Below are 6,702 nucleotides of genomic sequence, written 5' to 3' on the forward strand. Positions count from 1 at the left end.
CCTGGAATGTGGAGGAGAAAGTCATTGCAGCTAAGCAACACTAACCGACCCGGGTACAGGACTTAAAAGTTGTCTGTTCTAGACGCCATTCGTTCCCTGGTACTCCAGTGGGGTCACTCCTCCCGTCTGGCTTGCCATCCTGGCTCTACATGTGCACTCTCCCTCATAAAGTGTAGGCTCTGGTGGCCTACAATGGAAAGAGAGGCTCAGGATTCTGTCGCTACTTGTACCTCCTGAGCACGTTGTAAGGCTGTGCATTGACCACCGGCCTGACTCCTGTGGCCCTTGCCTGTCCCTAGCAGACCCTGGTCTCATATAGCTGTGGATTTTGTCACAGGCCTTTCTGTCTCTGGAGGTAAAGACACCATCCTGATGATCGTCGACTGCTTTTTTTAAAGCGGTGCATTTCGTTGCCCTCCCAAAACTTCCCTCAGCCAGGGAGACCGCCAACTTATTGGTCCATCACGTCTTTCGGCTCCACGGACCTCCCACAGACATTGATTCTGACAGGGGTCCTCATTTTACGTCTCAAGTATGAAAAGCTTTTTGTCAGTCTACTGGGGCCACATTCAGTCTGTCCTCAAGATTCCACCCTCAGACCAATGGTCAAGTCGAGAGAGCCAATCAGGACTTGGAGACCATCCTTTGCTGTGTGGCTGAATCCAATCCTTCGAATATCTGGCAAATATCTGGACTGGGTTGAGTACTCACACAATTCCCTCACCTCCCCTGCTTCTGGGTTATTGCCTTTCGACTGCTATCTAGGGTACCAGCCACCACTGTTTCTGGCTCAGGAAGTGGAGGTTGCTGTGCCCTTTGTTCATCTCTACATCCGCCGTTGTTGTCGGGTTTGGAGGACGGCCCGGGCTGTGCTTCTTTGCGCTGGAGAACGGAGTCGATGCCAGGCCAGTCGTTGTTGGACTACTAGACCCGGGTACACCCCAGGTCCGATGGTGTGGTTGTCCTCTAAGAACGTTCCCTTACGGACAGATGCAAAGAAACTGACTCCCCGCTACCTGGGACCCTTCGAGATCCAGCGCATCATCAACCCTACAGTGATTCGTCTGAAACTCCCCAGCTCATGCGAGTCCATCCTTCCTTCCACGTTTCTACCAGCCTGCTTGGGGGTAGAAACGGGTACCTCACTGGTTGCACATAACCAAGAGGTAATGAAGTTATTCGCCAAAAAAAGTAAATAAAGTCCTCGTATTCACACCTTACATCATCGTTCATTCAGACTAAAACTCTTCTGTTATCATGCTTTGAGAGCAGGTGGACGTAACAAAAAAAGTACAACAAGGAGCATCACTTTGGTTCCTACCTGACGTCGTTGCGAAATCTATTTCCAAAACGAATTAAATCAACACCACAAATAACCTGAAAACTCAAACGACGACATTTATGGCAGTTAAAGTTAACGAAGCTGATGGTTAACTGCACCAGTGGTGTATCGTCATGGGGTCATTTGTAACTGTAAAAGCAGCATCACAGGGGGGTTTAGAAGTGGGTATACTCAATGTTGAGTGATAAATAAGTGGCTATACTTGTATATACCTTGCACTACATCATGGGCTCTACCAGTGACCGATGTGTAGCAGCGCCACCACCACCACCGCTATATCAGTAGCTCGACTCTTTCACTGTGTGGTAGGTGGAACGACCTGCATAACTGTCCCTATCAACTTTTTAAGATAAAGACTCAGCTCTTCAAAAAACAATTCCGTACGTATTTTAAAGGTTCTGTTTGTCAGATTGAGTTGGAAAGATTTGTCCTGCTCCTTGCCAAAATTCAGCGCTGAATAAGCTTCGCCCAAGACGATATTGGGGAATAAATCATTTCTCCTATTTTAACTGACTGTTGCATGGAGGAAAAGGAATAAAAAAAAAAAAGAAGGTCGTTGTACTTCTAGCACTGCATGATAACATTTGTATCCAACTGGGCTTGCAGCAGTCTGACCAGCACTTATCTATGACGTCCTTTTACTTTTCATTTCTTGCTTGTGTTGTCACTCTCAAATGTAAGTTGCTTTGGAGAAGAGCGTGTGCTAAATGACTTCAGAATAAAATTTTTGCACTAGTTGTTAAGCAGAAATCTTCCAGTTTTACACAATTTTTATTCTTAACATCTCCCCCTTCATAATAAGACTAACTTGATTTTGATTTAATTAATGATCATTTATGAGTTGTACACAAATATATAATGCATTTATATTTTACATTTAATTTATTTAGACTCTAAAAGCTGTCTCACACAAAGCAAAGTGAAACCACTATTAATCATTATCATTTAATGCAGGGGTAGGCAACTCCGCTCCTCGAGTGCCACAGTCCTACAAATGCTAGACGTTTCCCTGCTGCAACACAGCTGATTCAAATCAATGGCTAATTATCAGACTTGTGCAGAAGCTTGCACAAGTCTGCTGATTAGGTCTGATGTGTGCCAGGTGTGTTGCAGCAGAGAAACTCCTAACATTTGCAGGACTGCGGCACTTGAGGACCAGACTTGCCTACAGCTGATTTGATGGCACATTTGCATTCCCTGACTGCTTTCAGTCTTTCACTATTTTGGCTTTTCCTGGATATCCAGCTCACTCTTTTTAAATAATAATTTCTCTTATTGTCTTATTTCAGGTTAAGACATGTTAGTGAAGAATTAAGTTTTGCTTATATAAACGCCCTCCGGCACAGATTAGTGTATTCACTTTAACCGGTCTGGGTCTTGTCTAATATGTTTATGCTAGTGAACCTGAAACATAAAATCCTGCAATTGTGCCTGAAGTCACTGACAGTTTTGTTCTTCATCAAGTGAAGTGACTGTGTTTCTCATTATCTGACGTCATTTTGTCTTGCAGGCTTCCAACATCCTTGCTTGAATCAGATGCCTTCCTCTGAAGTCTTCCAGACCTGCTCCAATGTGAATCAATTACACTTTTAAATCAAATTTAACATCAAACTTGGCCAGAAGCTAAATTTTAAGTATTTTATTGGTCTTCACACTGTACTATTCACATATTTCTTATTGTTAATATGTCTTAAATTGTGATATTCAAACTGGTTTCCCTCTGAAGAGAAAAAGTTTAAGCTTTGTAGATATGTTTACAGGGCTATAAATGATTTATTGATCACCAGCCAATCAGAATTTCTGCCTGTTTGTCCACATTATAAGGGCAACTGAATACAATATCATACATTTGTTTAGATGATTATTCATTAAGTTAACATTTCTCTCATTTTTCTTTTATATGTTAAACTTCAACTTACATTTTTTTAAATTTGTTTTATTTGTTTGCATTATTTAGCTATAGTTCATGCAGACTCATAAAGGACACGTGCATGCTTATAGGACTGTAGCCAGTTGGGTGCATGATGCCGTTAGGCCAGCAGGGTTTCTCAAAAAACAAAGATATTGTTCTACAATTTGACCTGTCATCCACACGAAAGCACAGATTTACGGCATTTAAAATGATTCTTTCAAAAACTTCTCACCAAAGCGAGAATGTACGAATACTACGATTATGAGACATGGATGCCCTGGGAATGTACTTAACAATGTGCTTATGCAGTGTGGACAGATGTTTGTTTTTTTTAAAGACAACTTGGTGCTGTTTAAAGGTTTTTCTGCATGGAGGTTTTCAGTTTTGGCTCTGTGATGGACTGGCGATCTGTCCAGGTTGTATACTGCCTGTCGCCAAGCGATTGCTGGGACTGCAGCTTCCCTGCGACTCTGAATGGAACGAGTAGTTAAGAAGATGAATGGATGGTATTTGGTTTTACAAAAACATGGCTACGTGTGTACATAGCCTTTGGAGTAATGTTAATGGGAAGTGTTTGGATGGCACTGCCAGGAAAAGTAACTGGAAGGATTTCCTTCATTCATCACCTACCAAACTGGTAAGATTTGCTTCATACCCACATTTGGGAGGTTGGTGAGTGTTAATCGTTAAGGCCTAATCGTTAAGCTTAGAAGAAAGTATTTTCTTTTTATAATGCTGTTTGAAAAGAATGTGAACCACATTATTCCCTCTCCTTGGCCTCCTACTCATAAAATGGGTTAGGGTTAAAATTTTCTTGTATCGCTGACATTAACAAGAGAAGCTATATAAGCTATATATAATTTTGTATATATAAATACATTTTATTGTGAAACATTTTCATATCTTAGAGGTGTGCGGCTGCTTATTGGCTATACTGTTGGGGCGGATGGGTTTGGTTTGGGAAGATTTACTTGGGGCTAGAAATATCACGTGTGTGAAAGAGTTTGGGGCCGTGCATGTCATTTTTGACAACGTGCACTTTTGCAAGTATGCAGGAAAAAAAACTATGGGCTTTTGTTCTTAGTTGACTGATTTGTAATGGAACAGTAGATGCATAACAGCATTAGCAGTCAGTCTGAGCAGCTGTTTTCTGAAAACTAATGCATATCTGCAAAACAAAGATGCACGCAGAGTGACTGAATGATCCTAACGCTGAATCAAGTTTTCAAACCCTCTAGCTACTGCCTTTATTTTTACTTTTCCCATTCCAGCTGCAAGGGGAATCAGCCCCCCAAACCTGGCTGGGAATGGACATCCTCTTGCCTCTCAGACATGTTGACCAAGTGTCCATAAACATTCCAGTGTATAGTAATTATTTCACTGAATTGCAGCGTTTGGATCTTTTAATGCGGTTAAATAACTTTTATAGCCTTCAGGCTGAACATGTCATCTCCCTGATCAGTTTCAGCTCTTCTCAGGCTCCGTCATCAGAGAAAATGTTTAATTGTAGATTAACTGATTATTTACACATGTTTGAGATTATAATGTTTGCTCCTGATCTGAGATTATAATCCTGCTTTTTGTCTGTTCCAGCAGGGTAACACCTGATCACTTGTTACCTTTTTAACAAATAAATGCTGAAATTCCCATTCTTTCTTTGTCATTTTTATTTTATTATATAGATATTTGAGTTGAGATTTACAGGAAATATTTAAACTGCTTCTGTGTAAAGAGAATATTGATTCATCATGTGCACCACAGTGGACGCTGTTTTTCTAGTATGGTCATAAGTGAAGATGGTATATTTACAGTTTTGCCACTTCAGGGACGAAAAATATATTTGTCAAATTTTATAGAATATTTCTATGATCTAAATATGACAATCTAATATTTTTCATAAATATTTCTAAACAATAGATAAAATAAATTAAATTAAAAGCCAAATAAAATAAAGAAAAAAAGCACCTCTGTACATGTCTGTAGAAGTAAAATATTGCAAGTGAAAAAATGTGACACTGAGTTTTTAAAAAAAATAATTTATGCATCAGAAGGTTAACTAAGAGATTGTTTTTATAAATGCATACTATTGAACATATTTAAAGTTATTGCCCTATTTTTAATATAAAAGTTTGCAATTAACCAGTTCTAAATCACTAAATTTTGTGCCCAACAACTTGATGAATCCTGATTTGTTAAACAGAACTAGAAAAATTAAACTAGACTTAAAATAAAGACAAAATATTATAATATGCAAGGTTTTTAGTTTTTATAAGATACACAGTTTTACGAATTTTGGTTGTACACCCAGATTACTTTTGCTGCATGGACCATTTGCTCAATAATGGAAAGTTAATTTTGTGTGGCCAGAGATCAGAAAAGGAGGAGGAGCTGAGGACTGGAAAGCATCCAGGCAGCTGAGCAGATGGTTTAATGGCAGCTTTCTGAGCCGGATGGCAAGCAGAGCAGCAGCCAGCAGCAGTGACGAGGCAGGATTCCTGACACGTTCATTCAGGGCATGAGAAGAATTATGTTTGCCACAGATATTGGCTGACTGGATATTACCCCAGGGAAGCATAACAGCCTGGGGTTGAGTGTTGGAGAAGAATCAGGAGAAAATGGAAAGCAGATGTTCCAGGAATTCTGCTGGAGTGAGCAGGAGAGGAAGGAAGACGAGGGTTTAAGGACATTACTCTAAATATGACAAATGTGACAGAAATATCATCGCATATAAACCACAAATAATTGCTGATGAGCGTCACTTAACCTGAATCTCCGTAACATACCAAGAAACCTTTCAGACATTTCATCTGTGGGAGTGGGAATGTTTGCAACGGCTTTTTGCTTAGCATTGCGTAACTGCAACTGTGAATATTATTCACGTTTTTCATCATTTCATTGTGATAAGATCTTGATGCTTATGACGGAAATGAGAGCAGAATTCAAGATGACTAACATGGAGATGACTTATTTGGAGGTTGCTGGTTTATTTTAAGTTGGCTTAAACAGAATTTCAACCTCTTGACTGTTTCCATCCAACCCCTCCTTTCCTTTGTTCTATTTCTTTTTAACTGTTTTATCTTAACTCACTCTTTTATATGAATTACTCATTTTATTTAAATGCTGTTTCACTGCACTTTCTATTATTCCAACCTTTTTTTCATTCATTTCCTGCATTTACTTTGTTAATAAAATAATAAATAAGTTCGGCCGTTGAGTGCATGCAACACCAACATTTGAAAAAAGCATTTTTAGTAGATTTTATTACAAAAATGTTTTTATGACTTTGTACATTCTGAACAGATATTTATGAAAACCTTTGCAGTGAAGCTGCAGTGCTGGACCCCGCGCCACCCGAACAGCAGTGGTCGTCATGACAACAGCCCCCAGACCAAACAGGTAGGGTCCCCAGCGTGCTGGATCCCCATTAGGAAAACACTGGAGTTAAAAC

At 39.8% G+C, this 6,702-nt stretch overlaps 1 protein-coding gene across 1 annotated transcript in view; it reads left to right on the plus strand.

Annotated features, from left to right (window-relative positions):
* The window catches only part of LOC306764795 (uncharacterized protein), a 13,955-nt gene extending 9,068 nt beyond the window's left edge, over positions 1-4,887 (plus strand). The window contains exon 6 of the mRNA XM_079252041.1: positions 2,853-4,887. The gene's annotated coding sequence lies outside the window, so the exon portion shown is untranslated. The remainder of the gene's footprint in view (positions 1-2,852) is intronic.
* Positions 4,888-6,702: the final 1,815 nt, after the last annotated feature.

This window comes from Telmatherina bonti (genome assembly GCF_933228915.1).
Source record: "Telmatherina bonti genome assembly, chromosome: 13".
NCBI classification, from domain to species: domain Eukaryota; kingdom Metazoa; phylum Chordata; class Actinopteri; order Atheriniformes; family Telmatherinidae; genus Telmatherina; species Telmatherina bonti.